Source organism: Bos mutus, chromosome 4, assembly GCF_027580195.1.
Source record: "Bos mutus isolate GX-2022 chromosome 4, NWIPB_WYAK_1.1, whole genome shotgun sequence".
In the NCBI taxonomy this organism is placed as follows: Eukaryota; Metazoa; Chordata; class Mammalia; order Artiodactyla; family Bovidae; genus Bos; species Bos mutus.
The window spans coordinates 87696183-87717161 of record NC_091620.1 but is presented as its reverse complement, the minus strand read 5'-3'; positions in this window follow the sequence as shown (position 1 = coordinate 87717161).

Sequence of the window (20979 nt, the reverse complement as noted above, 5' to 3'; positions counted from 1 at the left end):
TTAAACAATTAAATTCTTCACATATAAGGGAAATGATACACATGAACTTACTTACAAAGCAGAAAGAGACTCACAGACTTAGAAAATGAACTTATGGTTGCGGAGGGGAAGGGATACTTAGGGACTTTGGGAAGTTCATGTACATACTGCTATATTTAAAATGGGTAACCAACAAGGACCTATTGCGTAGCACATGAACTGTAAATGTTATGTGCCTGCCAGGATGGAAGAGGTGTTTGAGGGGGAAATGGATACACGTATTTGCATGGCTGAGTCTCTTCTCTTCTGAAACTATCACAACATTGTTAATCAGCTATACCCCAATACAAAATAAAAAGTTAAAAAAAAGTTAAGGTCACCATTCTCCATTACTGTTACCAACAGCTTTGTTTGATTAATAAATAGGTCTGCAGGGGGCAAAGACCTAATCAAATGCTGGGTATGCACTAAAACCACACAACAGGCTACATACAAATGCTGCCCAAGGATTTCATACGGGAACAAACAGAAACAGTTGCACATCTGGGAGTCTAACTTCTGAAATTGAAAAAATAAAAATACTGCCAAGAAGTTGTCCTTTGTAGAAAGATAACATTTCCAGATGCCAAAGAGCTACATAACCACCATGATTCTTCTAGTAAATAACAGCTCTCCTTTAGATTTATGTTTCTATTACTCACAATTGTGGAATCATGCTTTATGTTGCCTGTAAATGCTTTATTGCATTAGTAATAATAATACTATAAATAATCATCATTGTTCCAAATATTTCATTTATATATATATATAGTCATCACTGTTCCAAAAATATTAATCCTCATGGTCTAGGCCACTGCACATCACCATTTCATTTCAGTTCATTTGGACAACAGGGTCTCAGGACATCTTTAAGTGAGGACTATCCCATGGGTGTTTTCTGCTTAATCAGCTCTAAAACATCCTCTATCAATAAGACGGCAAAGGAACAAGAAACTAAATACTTCTTCTCTAGGGCCCCCCCGGTTTCAGTCTGTACTTCACAGGGAAAAAGGGAAGTGGGGAGGTTGAATCACAAAACAGAAAATAAAAGAAAAGACGAGATTCAAAAAGTTTTTGAACCATGAGTTCTCAGGCATCCCTTAAATATTTAGAAGCTATAAGGAGTACACTGTAGTAGACTAATTCCAACCTTAAGAGGAACTCAGAAGTCACTGGGATTACCCTGACTGCCTCTGCTTTTCATAAGGAAATACATAAACCACAAGGCGTTGAAGGATTTCCTCCAACATTATCCTACGTTCTAAAAAGAGTAGAATATTATCAGTTAGGGGCTATTACAGCAAGGATCCTCAGTGCCTATGGGTTCAATTTGTTAGCAGCACCCTTTCCTCTTCACGTCTTCTTGATCTGGGTATGGAGCATATGTGCCTATTTTGTAGAACTTGGATGATTAATTTATTTTAAAAAGCATGTTATAGGTTTATGGTTGTTCTATAGCTACTTCTTTGACACATTTTGGTCCATATTAATGATTTACTTGATTCTGAGGCCTTGTTCAGGAATACAATCCCCAACTAGCACATCATTCCTATGGGAAAATATACAACACATAGCAACGATTCACTTCTCAAAGTAGTTTCCAGACCATTGTGGAAATAAAAAGCAGTGTGTCCATAACTTGATTTTGGAGGTACCAACTAAAAATTGGCACTTGCCATCTGTTTCTCCAAGGATGAAGTCATCAGCCACTGCAGTCGCTGACCTTCAACACCCCCTGAAAGGAGATCAGGGAAGAGGCACTCCGTTCTCTGGGAGAAACTGGCAGAACAGGCCTTCAGAGAGTTAGACATTTTCAGGAGAAACTTTGATGAATCCAATTTCTTGCATCTTCTCAGACCTAGAAAAGCACTAAAATCATTAGCAGAGACATCTGTTCATGTGACTAGCAGCGGACCTCTGCCAAAACGTGTGCCTGACAGCAGGTACCCCCTTCACCAGATCACATGCCTACTGCCCTCCTCCACTGCCTGCCTCTTCGGAGCAGTGCTCAGAGCTATCTGAGAAGCTGTCTCCTGGGCTCTAGACCTCATCTGCCCCAAACAAAGCTTAACTCCCAACCACGATGTTTTTTTCAGTCACTAAAGTCCTGTGAGGATAAACACGACTCCTCATATATTACAGGAGGGAAATGCAGTCTCTGAGTACGAGGGACTTTGTCCCATAGGAGGCAGAGCAAAGGCCTCCATCTTCCCTCCGCAGTGCACTGGTCTTTATACCCTGGACCTGCCCTTCAGTGGGTAACGGTCAAGGGCAGGGACCTGGGTTTGCGTCTAGGCTCTGTGCATTAGGCAAGCTGATCTCTCTATACTCAGGGTTGTTATCTGTAAGATGGGATGATGACAATAATGGTACATAATCTCACAGAACTGTTATGATTAAATAAACTAGTATGGTATTAATATTCAGAACAGTGCCTGGCAGGTAAAAAACAATCCCTCAATAAATGTTAGCTACCATTATTTACATGATCAATAAAATCATATACTAACAGTTATTCCAAGTACTCAAAAACATCAACAAAGCTATTAACACAACTTAAATAATTAATAAATCAGCAATTTCCATTTGATGGGTTCCTACTATATGCCAGGCTTCCCTGGTGGCTCAGAGGTTAAAGCGTCTGCCTCCAATGTGGGAGACCCAGGTTGGATCCCTGCCTGGGTCGGGAAGATCCCCTGGAGAAGGAAATGGTAACCCAGTCCAGTACTCTTGCCTGGAGAATCCCATGGACAGAGAAGCCTGGTAGGCTACAGTCCACGGGGTCACAAAGAATCAGAGACGACTGAGCGACTTCACTTTCACTTACTAGATGCCAGGCAAATTACATCTATTTTCTCTTATTTGCCCTTTTATTTCCATTTTAGAGATGGCAAACTGGAGTCCTGGAAAAACTAAGTAACTTTCCTAAGACCACACAGAAACAGGTGACAGAGCCTGGCTTAAACTCCAGGCTCCTCCACTGCCAAGGCCTGTAGACAGTCCAGCCTTTAAGCCAGATGACAACACAGGGAACAGAAGTTAACTGGGCACTGTTTATCTCATAGAGTAACAACATTTTAGCTCAAAGTTCACAAGATGCACTTCTGGTTGCGATGTACCACAAGTTTCTTTTGAAACTATAGGTCATTTTAAGATATGTCACCCTCTGAGTATTTACATGTAAGTGGACCCAGGACCAGACCTTGTGCCCGGGCCGAGAGAATCCACGTTAAACAAGACACAGCCTCCAAGTTCAAGCAGCTCACAGGCTCGGGGAAGAGGGAGTCAGACCACTAATGGGAAATCATAGTTCATAATGCAAAGTGTTTGCAAGGACTGTAGACTTAAGATGCTATGGGAATGTATTTCTTAGGAAGGGCAGCAGTCCAGCCTTGTGAAGTAAATGGTGGATGGGAATATCAACAATTTTTCCTGGAGGAAAGATATGTGCAAACACCTTGCTCTTCCTATCAGGTTTAAAACAACATCAGCAAGCACGTGCAAGTGACCTGATCAACATCAGGCATGCACCTAAGACCCAGTGTCTCATTTAATGCTCGGTACAATTCTCTAGAAGTAGTAGTACTATCGTTCCCATTTTGCAGATGAGAAAACTGATGCTTTGAGAAACCAAGCAAGTTGTCTAAGGTCACATAGCTTGTCCAGGCCATTAACCACTCCATCAGACTGCCTCCACACTTACTCTTTTATCTTGTTTGGTGTAGATGAATCTGAATTATAACTTTGCCTTCATACATATCTGCAGTTTGCTGTTTCACTTGTTTCGACAAATAACCCACAAATGAACAACTTTTATTTAAAAAGAAAAGTTCTTACTCTTAACTGTTATGTTATTAATAAAAGGCTGAAACCATTGCACTGCCTTCTCCTAACGCTTGCAGAGGTACATAGTTCTCGCATAGCTTCAAAGCAGAACCACAGGCTGGTAAACTTGGGTAAGAACCCTCCAGTTTGGAGTTGACCTGGTGGTTCCAGATCCCTAGTTTTCTATTCTAGACCTTGTTTGACAGATGTGCAGTTTTTTGGTTGAAAGGTTGTATAAGGCAACACAGGGTTATGCAAAAACAGATTGACCTAATCTTGGTCTTATCCTTGAGAAATCTGCAAGAGGAGGAAAGTAACTTAAGGCCTTCATCATGTCCTGTCATATCGGCTTGAACCAAGACCAAACAGGTGAACAGCCATCCAAAAAGGAGGACTCTAGAATATTGAGCAAGATGTATTTGGCTGGAAGGGAGAATAGGAGCAAAGCATGTTAGAACAACATTCAGTTGCTCTGGCCACATTCTCTTCTGGGGCATGATGGTAGACATGGTCTGGCCCCTGACTCCCTACCTCCTGTCATCTCCTGTAACTTCCTCCCAAATCTCTCCCCTCCCTCATCTAAAAACACCACCACCACTCGAGATCTATGGACAACAAACTTCTTGAAGCTCCCCATGCACAAGTCAGGCTCTTTCTGACCTCCCAGCTCCTACACATGTATTTGCCTCTCACTCTGTCTGGGGCAAGTCGTTTCCCAAATGTCCTTGACCTCTGGCTTCTTACTCTATCTTCAAGGTTAAAACCCATTCAGATCCTCTGCAGAGATGCCCTTGAGTCCTCATTTAAAGAAATCAGGAGCTTTCTCTTAGGACTTTCCACTGAGCCCTCAGCAAGCCTTTATTCCTTCTCTGATACCATTGCTCTAATTCCTTGTTGCATGTCTGCTTCCCTGATAAACCATACAGACTGGATGGCAAGAATCATGTTTTATTCATTTTGAACTCACTGCATTTTTAACAGTACTTATTACAGGTTCGGTACTAAACAATCTATATGGATAGATGGATGGATGTTACTAACCTGAACCAAGGATTCACTACACACTCTCAAATCAATTCAGCAAGAAAATTCCTCAGTAAAAACATCATCAATTATTCAAGCATTAAGGATAAGGGAATTCCCAGCTTCACGAAGAAAACAGTTAAGATAGAGTCTATAGAAGGTTCATATAGTCAAAGCTATGGCATTTGGTATTTCTAGTAGTCGTGTACAGATGTGAGAGTTGGACCATAAAGAAGGCTGAGCACCCAAGAATTGATGCTTTTGAACTGTGGTGCTAGAGAAGACTCTTGAGAGTCTCTTGGACTGCAAGGAGATCCAATCAGTCCATCCTAAAGGAAATCAGTCCTGAATATTCATTAGAAGGACTGATGCTGAAGCTGAAACTCCAATACTGTGACCACCTAATGTGAAGAGCAGGCTGATCGGAAAAGATCTTGATGCTGGGAAAGATTGAGGGCAGGAGGTGAAGGGGATAACAGAGGATGAGACGGTTGGATGGCATCACTGACTCAATGGACATGAGTCTGAGCAAGTCCTAGGAGATGGTGAAGGACAGGGAAGCCTGGCGTGCTACAGTCCATGGGGTTGCAAAGCATTGAACATGACTGAGCGACTGAACAATAACAACAACTATAGTTATAGGAACCTCTGGCTCAGTGATTTCCCCCTAGCTTAGGCTCACTGATGTAGAATAAAAATGGAAAAAAATTATGAGGAGCATTTAAATACCATTTGCAGATTTTCTAGAAGTAACAAGGCCTTAACCTTAAATAAGCTAAAACAACAACAAAACAAGAAAATGGGAGATCAAGATTAAAAATGGTGGCAGGCTCTGAGTATGGTGGGCTTCCCTAGTGGCTCAGATGGTAAAGTGTCTGCCTGCAATGCAGGAGACCTGGGCTTGATCCTTGGGTCAGGAAGATCCTCTGGAGAAGGGAATGGTAACCCACTGCAGCATTCTTGCCTGGAGAATTTCATAGACAGAGGAATCTGGTGAGCTACAGTCCATGGGGAATGTATATGGCCAAAGAAAAACTGATCATTCTACTCCATTGTCAGTTTCTGAATTCTAATTCTTCAGAACATCCTCTCAGATGGACAAAAGCTGAGAGGCCAAAGAGGCTTCCATGCTCTACATCTGTGTTGCTGGTGAAATTCCATAAATAAGAAAAAAGAAAGAGCATTTCGCTCCCTGCTTAAGATCTTCAGCAAGCCTGCATTTAAGACTGTGGGGGAGTAAAGCCATCTATTCCTGCAACTTCCTTCCTGTTTGCACACTGTTTGTGAAGCAGTGCTCAGGCTACAGAAAAAAACCGACCAGGACAGTGTCTATCAGGTAGACGCCATGACAGCTGCCCCCACTTCTTGCAACTCTCGTTCACGTACCAGGCTTTGTGTCTTTAAACTCTACCAGTCTCTGCTGGTGGCACCTTTACCGCTTGCCTCTGGGGAAGTGATTACTGCAAATGTGCATGATTTTATCCACAATATACAGTATCGTGTGAAGCTTGCTTTTATTGCCTTCAGCCTTTTCTTTCTTACAATTTATTTTAATACATTTGGAATTATTATCCCAAACATTAGCCAGCTGGCCCGCTGGGGTTTCCTTTGCTGGACTTCACGTCTCTCTTTTTCTAATCCTCTCCTCGTGGATAATCCATTCTAATGCTTCTTGGCTGCGGAGGGGGTTCTGCTATTACTACCTGTTGATTAGAAATTCACTTTGTCCTGTGTAGGTGGCTCTAATAGTTCGGTAATGAACACCTTATTTGAGTTAGCTGAGGTCAGAGTTATATTCATAAGATTTTCTTTCTTCTTTCCAGATTTCTAGATGCTTATCTTTTTTTTTCTCCTGAGCGACAAATCAGCTGGTCTTTGAAAAAAAAAAAAAAACAGCCTCTAAGACCCCCCCCCCCCCGCCCGCTCCTCAGGAAAAAAAAAAAAGGGAATAGTAAGAAAGGAAAAGAAAACTGTATGGTAAGATATGAGAAAGAGAGAGGCTTTTATTTCAGCTGTTCAGACACCGTGTAGATTTTGCTTTCCTCTTTCCCAACCACTGGGCCTTCAGGGTCCTTGCTGAGGGCAGCCTTGGGAGAGTACGGGGAGTCCAGGACAACAGGCCACAATGCTTTCAATCGTCAGAGGCCACCAGGATGCAAAGGGTCAGGAGAACCAAGCAGGGTCCTGATGCCTTGCTGAACCCCCTTGAGTCCCCGCTGTGGGCTCAGTCAAGTTGGGCATGTGATGTGGCGAAAGCCCCAAAGCTAAGTGTTCTGGTGGGGGTCACCCACCCCTGCTGAGGCTTTGGTGCAGTGGACTTTCTCCAGGATCCTCTGGGAAGAGGCCAAAATGAATCATGCTTCCCAACGCCCATCTCGGGAAGAGGTGCCAGGACTTCTAGTCAGGGCATTTCTGTATCGAAGAATCTATACTCTGCATTTGTCCTAAGGTATCTGAAGTCACAGTAAGATAATCAGTGGCTACATTTCACTTGAAACCCTAAGGAGGTTTTTAAAATAATTATGTTTTGGAATGGACTTTGCTGGTGGCTCAGTGATAAAGAATCTGCTGGCAATGCAGGAGATTCGAGTTTGATCCCTGGGTGAGCAAGATCCCCTGGAGGAGGGCATGCAACCCACACTAATATTCTTGCCTGGAGAATTCCATGGACAGAGGAGTCTGGTGGGCTACAGTCCATAGGATTGCAAAGAGTTGGACACAATGGAAGCGACTTAGCACACACACACAAATGTTTCCGAATAACACTCTCTGATCTCATTTTTGATTACCCTACCTTTCAACCCGTCTATAGCTATATTTCAAGTTTTAAGGCTTGAGTGGATAGTTCCTCAAGGGACTCATATTTACATCTGGCTATTTGCGGAATCTGGCATAGTGCTTGGCACTTTTTAATTAAAAAGAAGGAAAATGTGAAGGAAAGAGGAAGGAGGAGTAGGAAGGGAAGGAGAAGACAGAGGAGAAGGGGGAGAGAGAGAGAGGGAGGGAGGGAATAACATGTGGCCATTAGAGACTCAGAAAATGTAAAAAAACAAACAAACAAACAAACAAACAAAGATCAATACAACTCCTCAAGATCCCATTGAGAAGCATCCTCTGTTAATAGTTTGTTCTCTTTACTCTTTCAGCCACTTTCTGCATTTACTTTTTTGCTTCATTTACAAAGTTCAGATTACACTGCCATGTATTCAACTTTGTATCCTACCATTTCAATTCACACTCTACTGCCAGCCTTTTCACAAGTTCAAACTGTTTAAAGTAATATTTTTAGTGACTAGACAATATTTTACTCTTTGAATATACCATTACCTCTTGAACCATTTTCCTACTATAAGTTCCTGGCTGTTGTCCTATACCTGTTTGAAATGTATATTCTTCCCTTCTGAGGTATTACTCTTTCAGTGATTCTTTCAAAAAGTGGTAATACATATGGAACATATTTATTATTTTTGAACATTCAATATTCTATTGGTTATTGATCATTTGGTGCCACATCTTTTGTTCTGCTGTCTCACGTATGATACTTGTGACTATGACTATAACTTTGATAGAACTTATCAAAAATAGGTGTACTGTATATTGTCCATAAATAATTATCCTAAATAATTTCAAATCCTAAATAATTTCAAATCCTAAAAGGTGATGCTGTTAAAGTGTTGCACTCAATATGCCAGCAAATTTGGAAAACTCCTCAGTGGCCACAGGACTGGAAAAGGTCAATTTTCATTCTAATCTCAAAGAAAGGTAATGCCAAAGAACGCTCAAACTACCACACAATTGCACTCATTTCACACACTAGTAAAGTAATGCTCAAAATTCTCCAAGCAATTAAAAAATATGTGAAAAATCCAACAATACATGAATTGTGAACTTCTAGCTGTTCAAGCTGGTTTTAGAAAAGGCAGAGGAACCAGAGATCCAATTGCCAACATCCACTGGATCATAGAAAAAGCAAGAGAATTCCAGAAAAGCATCTACTTCTGCTTTATTGACTATGCCAAAGCCTTTGACTGTGCAGATCACAATACACTGTGGAAAATTCTGAAAGAGATGGAAATACCAGACCACCTGACCTGCTTCCTGAGAAATCTGTATGCAGGTCAGGAAGCAACAGTTAGAACTGGACATGGAACAACAGACTGGTTCCAAATCGGGAAAGGAGTACATCAAGACTGTATATTGTCACCCTGCTTATTTAACTTATACATAGAGTACATAATGCAAAATGCTAGGTTGGATGAATCACAAGATGGAATCAAGATTGCTGGGGGAAATATCAACAACCTCAGATACGCAGATGACACCACCCTTATGGCAGAAAGTGAAGAGGAATTAAAGAGCCTCCTGATGAAGGTGAAAGAGGAGAGTTTAAAAAGCTGGCTTATAACTCAACATACAAAAGACTAAGATCATGGCATCTGGTCCCATCACTTCATGTCAAATAGATGGGGAAACAATGCAAACAGTGACAGACTATTTTCTTGGGCTCCAAAATTACTGTGGACAGTAACTGCAGCTATGAAATTAAAAGACCCTTGCTCCTTGGAAGAAAAGCTAAGACAAATCTAGACAGCATATTAAAAAACAGAGACGTTACTTCATCTACAAATGTCCATACAGTCAAAGCTATGTTTTTTTCCAGTAGTTGTGTACGGATGTGAGATCTGGACAATAAAAAAGGTTGAGCACCAAAGAATTGCTATCTTCGAATTATGGTGCTGGAGAAGACTCTTGGGAGTCCCTTGGACAGCAAGAAGATCAAACCAGTCAATCCTAAAGGAAATCAACACTGAATACTCATTGGACTGACTGATGCTGAAGCTCCAATACTTTGGCCACCTGATGCAAAGGGCCAACTTATTGGAAAAGATTCTGATGCTGGGAAAGACTGAAGGCAGGAAGAGAAGGGGATCACAGACAATGAGATGGTTGGATGGCATCACCGACTCAATGGACATGAGTTTGAGATGAAGGGCAGGGAAGTCTGTCATGCTGCAATCCACAGGGTTGCAAAGATTTGGACACGACTGAGTGACTGACCAACAACAATAAATAATTATATTGCCAGAAATCTTTACTGATGCTATGACTCTCCAAATACAGATCTCTTATCTTTATTACTTCAATTCTTTTTGGTGGTTTGGCCACGTAACTGCTTTAGCAAACTTTCTACATTTAGAAAGTTAAAACTTAAAATCATTTTGAAAACATTTTATTCAATATTGATTTTGTAGAGTTGCCTCCTCTTTCTTAATGAGGCTTTTAACAATGACTAGATGGCAATGGCACTCCACTCCAGTACTCTTGCCTGGAAAATCCCATGGATGGAGGAGCCTGGAAGGCTGCAGTCCATGGGGTTGCTGAGGGTCGGACATGACTGAGCAACTTCACTTTCACTTTTCACTCTCATGCATTGGAGAAGGAAATGGCAAGCCACTCCAGTGTTCTTGCCTGGAGAATCCCAGGGACGGGCGAGCCTGGTGGGCTGCTATCTACGGGGTTGCAGAGAGTCGGACACGACTGAAGTGACTTAGCAGCAGCAAATATCAGGTAGACATATTTAATAAAGATCAGCAACACAATACTCAAAGCTAGTTCTGAAACTGTATACAAGCCCCTATGTCCTTGTGTTTTGAAGTAAAATTCTGACTCAAGAGTTAATGGTTGGGAAATGTGAAGATGCAGAAACAAAAAATAGCTGTTGGGTGGGGGAACTGGTAACAATTTAGATTGTAAATCTGCTACAGAACAGAATCACTGAATTCACAGTTCTCTGAAAGATACAGATAAAGGCCTGACACACATTCCTAAATTGTTTTTACATGAAGCAGACGCTCTCCCTCCAGATGAAAATTACTGACCACAAGAATATAGACCCTCAGTTCAGTTCAGGAGCTAGACTGGTTGAAACCAGAAGGTTGATGATGCTTGAAATTTCATCTTGATGCCAACCAATCCACCAACTGTCCACAGCTGATCATGCCCTGCTCCCTGAACTCTGCAAGACACCTCTCTACTCCTTCAGGAGGGCGGTAGAGGGACACACACACGCACACCCCTGCTGTGGCCCCCTTTGCCTGGCCAGCAATAAAGCTATTCTTTTCTACTTCACCCAAACCTCTGTCTCTGCATTTCTGTTCAGCGTCAGGAAACAGAGGCCGAGTTTCAACAAATAGTCCTAAAATTAAATAAGCAAATTATCTTTTCTAAAAACTACCAAGGTAACTGAGCTTTGAAGATTTTTTCTTAGGAAACTGAGTAAGTTCATCTCTTCTACAAGGGTAAGCCAACAACAGTTCAGAATAGAGAGAGAATGACCAAGGGGCCTACATTTAAATTTTAAATTTCTTGGCACAAATATTCATTGTTATGATGTGTCTGATGCTTTTGAACTGGGGTGTTGGAGAAGACTCTTGAGAGTCCGTTGGACTGCAAGGAGACCAAATCAGTCAATCCCAAAGGAAATCAGTCCTGAATATTCACTGGAAGGACTGATGTGAAGCTGAAGCTCCAATACTTTGGCCACCTGAAGAACTGACTCCTTAGAAAAGACCCTGATGCTGGGAAAGATTGAAGGCAGGAGAAGGGGATGATAGAGGATGAGATGGTTGGATGGCATCACCGACTAGATGGACATGAGTTTGAGTAGGCTCCATGAGTTGGTGATGGACAGGGAAGCCTGCTATGCTGCAGTCCATGGGGTCGCAGAGAGTCAGACACGACTGAGTGACTGAACAGAAGTGATTGATGTGTTTAATAAGGAACATTGCCTTGCAGTTGGCTCTCTCTCCAAGTGTTCTCTCCTGAGAGACTGGTGGGAATGGAACAGAGAACAGTCGGATAAGGGGAGGAGGAGAGAAGATGGCACTGCCCTGAAGACCCCACTGCTCTGGGGAAGACCAAGAAGAGCTCCCGAGTGTGGTTGCTCTTTACCTCCATGACTCTGCCTCTCACATTTTACTGTGATTCTCTATTGACAGGAATGAGTGTTTACCACTCTAATAAACCCCTCTGGGTTAAGACTCTGCTGTTTTCACCCCTTTGTCCCCAAAGCCTAGCAGAATGCCAGGTGTGCTGAGTGCGTCATTTTAATATTAGTTCTAAGAAGCAATGAACAAAGAGGACTCTAACTCAGCATCTTAAAGTTATTTGAAAAAAATCAAAGCACTTTAAACATGGGAGTTTTTTCAGGATAATCACTAACTAAAATGATTTCGTTAAGATGTACTGGAGGCTTGTTAAAATGATCGGAGTTGATGGATGTGGTGGCTGTGATGAGATTTAATGACACAGTTGAACAAAAGCTTTCAAGCACGGGTTGCTCAAGATGCCTGAGTTTTTCCATAGGAAGTTGTAAATTGAAGCATTATTTGTGCTACAAGTTAATGATCTGATGACTTTTTTAATATTTGATGTCCTGAATAATTCCTCATCTTGTATGTAAATATTGGAAAATCAAATAAGTGTACTTAAAAATCCTTCTGAAGTATATAATCTTAATTTCTTCCCAGTTTGCAACCATGATACCTAAGATATGAAAATTGCTGTTTCATCAATCTGACTCACTCATAGGGTTGACTTGTCCAGTATAATGTGCTGAATTCAAACAGAATAGAGTTTGAATCCTAGGTGTGCCACTTTCTAGCTCTGGTAATTTGCGCAAATTTTTAAAACACTTATGCCTTGTTTTACTTATTTGTAAATACAGAGATTATAGTACCTACCACTAGTCTTTAATGCACTTGACACGTGTATGAGTTAGTCGCTCAGTCATGTCCGACTCTTTGCAACCCCCTGGACTGTATAGCCCGCCAGGCTCCTCTGTCCACAGGATTCTGCAGGCAAGAATACTGGAGTGGGTAGCCATTTCCTTCTCCAGGGGATCTTCCCGACCTACGAGTTGAACATTGCACTGGATCCCACACTGCAGGATCCCGCATGGCAAAGTGGATTCTTTTTTTTAATTTTATTTTTAAACTTTACATAATTGTATTAGTTTTGCCAAATATCAAAATGAATCCATCACAGGTATACATGTGTTCCCCATCCTGAACCCTCCTCCCTCCCCATACCATCCCTCTGGGTCGTCCCAGTGCACTAGCCCCAAGCATCCAGTATCGTGCATCGAACCTGGACTGGCATCTCGTTTCATACATGATATTGAGACATAATGATTGTTTACTAATGATGATTACTGATCAAAAAATCTACAAACAATAAACTCTGTATAGGGGATGGAGAAAAGGGAACCCTCCTACATTGCTGGTGGGAATGCAAATCGGTACAACCATCGTGGAGAACAGTATGGAGACTCCTTAAAAAAACTAAATATAGAACTACCATATGATCAAGTAATCCTATTCCTGGGCATACGATCTAGAGAAAACCATAAGTTGCAAAGATACATGCACCCCAATGTTCACTGCAGCACTATCTACAATAGCCAAGACATGGAAGTAACTTGCATGTCCATCGACAGGCATATGCATAAATGGAATATTACTCAGCCATAAAAGAGAATGAAACAATGTCATTTGTAACAACATGGATGGACCTAAAGATTGCCATGCTGCATGAAATCAGGCAGAGAAAGACAAATATCATGATACTGCTTATCTGTGGAATCTAAAAACATTGGTATAAATGAACTTATTTACAAAATAGAAAGTCACAGACGTAGAAAACAAACCTGGTTACCAAAGCAGAAACGTTGGGGAGGGAGGGATAAATTAGGAGGTTGAGATTGATATATACACATTGCTATATATATAAAATAACTAATAAGGACCTCCTGTATACTACAGGGAATTCTGCTCAGTACCATGTAATAACCTATATGAGAAAAGAATCTAAAAAAGAGTAGATAATATATAATTTCCCACTTTGCTGTACACCTGAAACTAACACAACATTGTAAATCAACTATACTCCAATAAAAATTTTAAAAAGAACAATGGCAGCTGCAATTGTTTTTCCCTTTTAACTTGTCCCTGAGCATTCTTCCCCTTAGCACTTTGATATTCCATTTTCACCATTTTATTTGGATTTACAGTACTGGCTGGACTTACTGTAGATGTTTCCAGTGGAAAGTCCCCCAATGAGATGAATGGAAGCAAATGGCCCGAAGATTTGATGACTGTCCTCCAAGAAAAACTGATTATGGTACCCAATTAGTTAAGATATAATTTCTTTTGCTGTAACAATGCCCCAACTAAATGATGATAGCTCAAACAGCATAAAAGTTAATTACTGCTATGCAGTCACTGAGATTAAAAAGCACAGGGATAAACTGACTCCACAGTGTTGGGGATCTGAGTTCCTGAATTCACCCTTCTTTAGGACATTTTCATCTCATTTTAGGCGGAAAGTCCACCTTCCAGAAAGTAGGGAGGAGAAAAGGACAGCACAGGGAACACGGGCATATTCTTTCCTTTTTAAGACATGACCTAGAACTTGGATACATCACTTCTACCTATAGTTATTTCACCAGAACTCAGCCGTATAGGCACAAGGTACAGGGAAGCTGAAAATACGGTATTTTGTGAGGCCATGGAGCTAAAATTCAGGACTTCTGTTACTAACAGAAGGGAAATTCAGTTTTAGAAAACAAATAACAAATCCCTGCCCTAGATATAGTTTGGCATCAGCTGTAAAAGTTCAGAGGACTCTGATCCTTTCTGTGTCCCGTGGCTGATCGTGCTCCGGGAAGCTAACTCACATTGAAAAGCTCACAAGAGCCTGACGTGTAAGTCAGAAAGCAATAAAACAAAATCACTACAAAAATATTACTTTTAAAGAGACAGGATGGATGGGTCGTCTTAAACCATTGCTATCCTAAACAATTGCTTCGTGTACAGAAGCTGCAGGTCACTGCAGGGTCAGATGACAGAATTGACAGAAACTTTTCAGTCCTTGGTGATCAAGGACTCGCTCAGAACCTCCAACACTCTGTCCACGTGTTCCTCCGTCCTCACACTGGATGGGCTCTACATACTGGCCGTTTCCAGTGGACCCTGCCAGCCGTTACCTCTTGGGCCATGTCCTCTTAGTTAACCTCCCTCCTTTCTGACCAAAAGCTTACTTCTTTAGATATGTTAATAATCCATCAGGGATAATGCCCTCATACTCAACCCTGGAGTCTTTTCTTCCTCTCCTTCTCTCTGCTCTGATCCGTAGGTATTGGTTTATGGTTTTGATCCCATTTACCACTCTAATTCTACAATACTTTGAGCTCTTAATATTTTATGTACACATTTACCATTTTACATATTGATAGCTCCTTTAGGGCAAGGCCCCCACCTCATACCCCTTGGCATGCACACTCTTCAATATCGTCCACCGTGGCACTCTTGAGAGTACGAGGCATTGACGATGGCTGCAGGACAAGTGCCTCTGTTGGCACAAGGCTCATGGTGTGGCTGTCACCTGAGCATGAGGTTGTTAAAGGTATGGAAGTAAGTTGGTACCAGCAATAAACAGTTAATGGAAATTTAGTGACACAGATAGTCTGTACATTTTAAATATAGAAGTAGTAGCTTTCTCACTTGGCAGTTATAGAAGGAAAAATGAAAACATACCGCATTTTTAGAAACTTTAATATGTCCTTGCTGCATGTCCTTCATATTGCATTAAGACTTCCAATCTGAGGAGGTCAGCTTCCCAGAGTGGCCATGTGTGTGTTCACACACATTCATGCTTACTCTGCTCCTGGCTTCAGTGAATGATGTGGGGATGCATGACTGGCTTGAGGAAATTGGATACTTAGCAATACTAAGGCCAGATGCCCACTAAAGAGAATGACAAAGAAAAATGTTGGCATCTTGTTCTTTTGGAGAGGTGACTGAGACTGATGATTTTGTGATAAGCTGGTCTGAGTCTGGGTGAAGTCACAGTCCATAAGAATTCTGAACCTAGCAGACCAGGCAGGGCTAATACATATGAAGAGTTAGAATTTGCAGACCAGCCATTTCAGTACCAAGGAAATCTGGGATATCTGGATGAGGAGGAGAGACGGAAACTTTTCAGTCATGGGCACTGGAAGTGTTCACGGGGGGAGGAAAAGGGGATGACTAAAGGCCAAGAGCCTAGTGGAAGGGGTGCCCTGGGGATCAGACAAAGAGGCAACTGGGAAAACTGCACAATCAGAAGGGTGCCAGAGCATGGCCAGGCAGACAAGGAGAGGGTAGTGATAGTTCGACCAGAACCAATAATGAGATAATGGGACCACATAGAGAAATGCATCACAAAATATAAGAGAAACAGAAAGGCAGGTGGGAGAAGCAGTCAGATGAGGTGAAGGACTCCCCCACCCCCAATCATCCTCCTTTGGCATCCAGCACTGTGGGATGGGGGTCTTTTAGCAACATCACGTATCCACACAATGCCATGAGAAATGAGCCATGTTAGCAATGGAGAGGCCTGTTGGGGCTGAAAGTGCTGAATATGAGAATTGGGGATAACTGGCAATTGTTAGCTTAGATCCAAGAAGCACAAGAAAAAGGATGCTTGTTATAACCAGATGGGCAATAAAGGGATGATGGAGAGACTCCAGGAAAGGGGCCTTTTCTGGGCTGAAACTTTCAGCAAAGGAAGATGAACACTCTGCTTGGGACCTGGGAAATACACACTCGACCACCAGTAGGGCTGGCCTATTTTGTGATACAGTGAGTTTACCTAGCTTTAAGGGGATCAAGAGACTTAATGGCAAGATGACAAGGTTTTTGGTTTATTTTGTAGGCTGGTTGGCTTGCGTTGTTGCTGATGTTGCTTTGTGGTTGTTTTGCAAGTCAATTTCTTCTTGGCAACATGTTTGGAAGCTAAAAGAAAGCAGTTAGGAGAGAACAGGTGAGATGCTATGGAAGATGCAAGGTCTCCCTGGAACCAGAAAAGGATGTGATTGAGGGTGGAGCATTAAGGGAAGTCTAGGTGTGGAAAGATATATATTAGGGTAGCTTGTCTCTCCAGAGGTATCTATTAAGCGCCCAATAGGTGCTGGGTCTGTGTGTGGCAGCCATCAATTAAATAGGGGCCTAGAGGTCAGGTTCAGTGAGAGGTTTAAAGAAAGATGCAACATTTAAAATAGCTTTGGGGGTTAAGGCTTGACTTGGAACAATGAACCAAGGGACAGACAGATCGGTGATTACCTAGTGGAGACTGCCCTGCAGGGATTTGTGGAGGGACTTTAATGTCTGCAGAGTTAGCTGGTTCATATTAAGAAATGCAGAAAAAGAAAAAACAAAATGAAACAAACCCAGAGAAACTTTATAAAAATAGCAGAATCTTGGCAAAAGGGCAAAGCACTCAGAGAGATGAGACATTACACACTTTCAGGATCCTCTTTGCTCTGGTGTTTCCCCATTGTTGTTAATAAGAATGCAGTTTCTGAATTCCCAGGAGAAGTGGAAAAGAAAAACCAAATTTGCAGTTGAGTGAAACCACAATGTACCAGTACAATACAGGGGCCTGTTTCTAGCAATAAAGGCTGATGCATATTAATTCATTCAGCCAGCTCCATTGTTTATAATTCTTGCTTACATTTGCTGTCATGCATTGGAGTTAAAATTTACACCCTTTTGTGGATGCAAGAAGTTATTTTTATTTATCCTTCTTTGTTAGCTGTTTCACTTCACAATAATTAATCAAATCACCAAAGCAGCATCAAATTGGGGAGTGATGATCTATTTGCATTATTTGGCTTTTCTAACAGATATCTCAGAGGGTGAGGACTCTGCTATAATATGGCCCTCTTATTTTATGACAGGTTGCAATTTTCTTGTAATGTTAGATGTGGTTCATCTTGATAATTATGCTAAATTAAGTAGTCCTACACACTATAGAAATGTATGTGAAGATACATTAATTCACATTAAGAATTTTAATTAGGTTCTACATATCATGGGATTCATATTAAACAAGAATTCATCTAAAATTCAGGTTTTGAACATATAACTATACAGCTCAAACAAATCATTAATGGAGAACAGGGGTACCCTCAACCTCCCAGCCTTTTCCTTGATAGGAAATTTTGTAATTGGATATTAAGGCTATGCCTCAAAGTGGAAAGCCGGTCCCATCAGAAATTCATCTCAATTTTCTCCTTCAGCTAGTCTCTCCCACTCCATGTCTTCTCTCTTGCTACTCAAGTATCAGTAACTTGATAAACTGGTCAAAAAAGCAACTTGACAGTATCTACAAAATCTGAGTGTTAAATGCTGAAGGAGGAACACACAGATGCCAAGAGCCATGGCCTGAGCCGGCAGCCGGAATCGCTCTGCCTCGACAGACAGGGCTTTGTATCCACAACAGTTCTGTGACCACAGCTACCTCATGGGACTGGGGATCCCCATGATAGGAGAAGAGGGGCCCTGGCAGACCACAACCCGGCCCTTACCTGGAGGCCCTGGCTTGTCCAGGTGCAGGGTTGGTGCTGAAGGGGCTGATGCCAAACCAGATCTAGTTCCTGCCAGCAGGAGTGGACTGTTAGGAACCGTGGTGCTGAGTTTATAGGAGCCACAATCAAAGTGAAATGATTAAAGAGTCTGCAACATGTTGATCCTCTGTTCTAGTTTTTCAGTTTGGCTTGGATTTTTGCAAGCAGCTGACCTCCTGCCATGGCCATACTGTGTCTCCTCAAAACTCGCATGTTGAAGTCCTAACCCCCAATACTCAGAATGTTGCAGCACTGGGAGAGGGGCCTTCAAGGAGGTAATTCAGGTCCATGAGGTCATATGGGTGGCCCCCACTGCAACAGGACTGACTGGTCTGTTTAAACAGAGAGGGGACTAGGACACAGACACACACAGAGAAAAGCCCATGGACAGATGGAGAAGATGCCCATCTATCAGCCAAGGAGAGAGGCCCTACGGGAGATAGACTGCTGACACTTTGATCTTAGACTTCTAGCCTCCATAACTGTAGGGAGGTCCCCTCCTCCCAGGATTCTGGGACCTCAGCTGCAGGACGGAGTTTGTGGATTTCCTCCCTCAAGACCTGAAATGAATGAGACTTGACTTCAAACACTCTAGCTCCTAAGTGTCTCAGATGATGCCCACATTCCAAGCTCAGCTGTGGCCCACTCCTCCGCTGGTCAGTTGTGACCAAGTGGCCCAGCAAAGGCTGGTGACAGGCCCCCTCTCAGAGCTACAGTGTGTTGGAGCCTCCCATGGGAGGGCTGATCCCTGGAGCCGAGCACCCACCTCACTGGCATCCTCCCTAACATCACCCTATCCTGCACTCCACTCCTGAACTCTCCCTTGACCCCAGGACTCTCCACGAGGCAACGCGTGATCCAAGATCAAGAGCAGGGGGAGGCCAGCCCAGATTGCTTCTTCTACGTCTCTTGCTCCCAACCTGTGCTCTCACTGATTTGAAGATACATTTAGAGCTATTTGTCCTGGGTCTAAAACTGTTGCTATGGCATTACCATCATTGTCATGGAAATGAACATCTCACTGTCTGACAGCTACGCTTGACCACAGAGTCTTTGCTGCTTTGTCTTCGAAAATCTTTATTAGGGTTGGGGGAGGGATGGATTGAGAGTTTGGGATTAGCAGATGCAAATGATTATATATAGAATGGATAAACAAGGTACTCAATATCCTGAGATAAATCATAAAGGAAAACAGTATGGAAAAAAATGTGTGTTTATATATATATATATATATATCTCTCTGAATCACTTTGCTGTACAGTAGAAATCAACACAACATTGTAATTCAACTATACTTGAATAAAATTAAAAAAAAACTTTTTTTAACCAAATGAATTTAAACAAAATCAGTATGAGTGTTTTACTACTTTTCTCCCCTCCTTTAGTGGTTTCCTACTACCTTCAGAAAAAAATCCACACTTCTTCACAATGCTTATGAGCACTTAATTGTCTGACCATTTCCTTTGTATTAGGTCTTGCCTCTTGCCATAGGCCCACCTAACACTGAGCTTCTCGTCATTTCCCAAATTTGACTGCTCTTTTACACCTCTCTGTGTTCACATGATTTCCTCTGCCTGGTATTCTGTCTTTCCCCTTCCACCCAGGTAAACACTGGGTTTGCATTTGCAAGGTTTGATATAAGAGTAGTCTCTGGTGGAAAACTTCCTTGACTTTGCCTTGATCCTCATCAACAATTTATTACTTCCTTCTCTATACAACCACTGGAGCAGCAGCATCAAGGCCCAGCCAGCAATGTGAAGCTAAGAGAGCACATTACAGATCAGAGATGGTGTAGACACAACCTTTGCCCTTGGGGAGCCGATAGTCTCAAAGGGGAGATGGATTTTGAAAATATCTATTCAGTGGTTGAACTGTTTATAGTCACTAAGTTTTGTCTGATTCTTTTGTGACCCCATGGACTGTAGCATGCTAAGCTCTTCTGTTCATGGGATGTCTCAGGCAAGAATACTGGAGTGAGTTGCCATTTCCTTCTCCAGGGGATCTTCCTGACCCAGGGATCAAACCCATGTTCCCTGCATCAGCAGACAGATTCATTACCACTGAGACACCTAGGAAGCCCAACCACTTGATATTTTCAAAATCCATCTCCCCTTTGAGACTATGGGCTCCCCAAGGGCAGTGGTTGTGTCTGTACCATCTCTAATCTGTAATGTGCTCACTTAGGTTCACATTGCTGGCTGGGCATTGATGCTGCTGCAGGCTACACAAAGCAGCTCCTTCTGCCTACCACGCTTGGTAGGACCGGTCTTCCCTAGATCAGCTCATCTCCACAAACTCCATGTACACCATCATGTGAGAGGCTCCCAAACCGACAAAAGGCAACACTCTGTGGTTCTGTTACGTCTCAAGGCAGCACAGACTATGTATGTGAAAGTGAAAGTTTCTCAGTCATGTCTGACTCTTTGCGACCCCATGAACTTATACAGCCCATGGAATTCTCCAGGGCAGGATACTGGAGTGGGTAGCCTTTCCCTTCTCCAGGGGATCTTCCCAATCCAGGGATTGAACCCAGGTCTCCCGCACGGCAGGCAGATTTTTCACCAGCTGAGCCACAAGGGAAGCCCTAGACTATGTATGTGTAGTGTGGTTCAGTAGCTAAGTTGTGTCTGACTCTTAGAACCCCATGGACTGCAACCTGCCAGGTT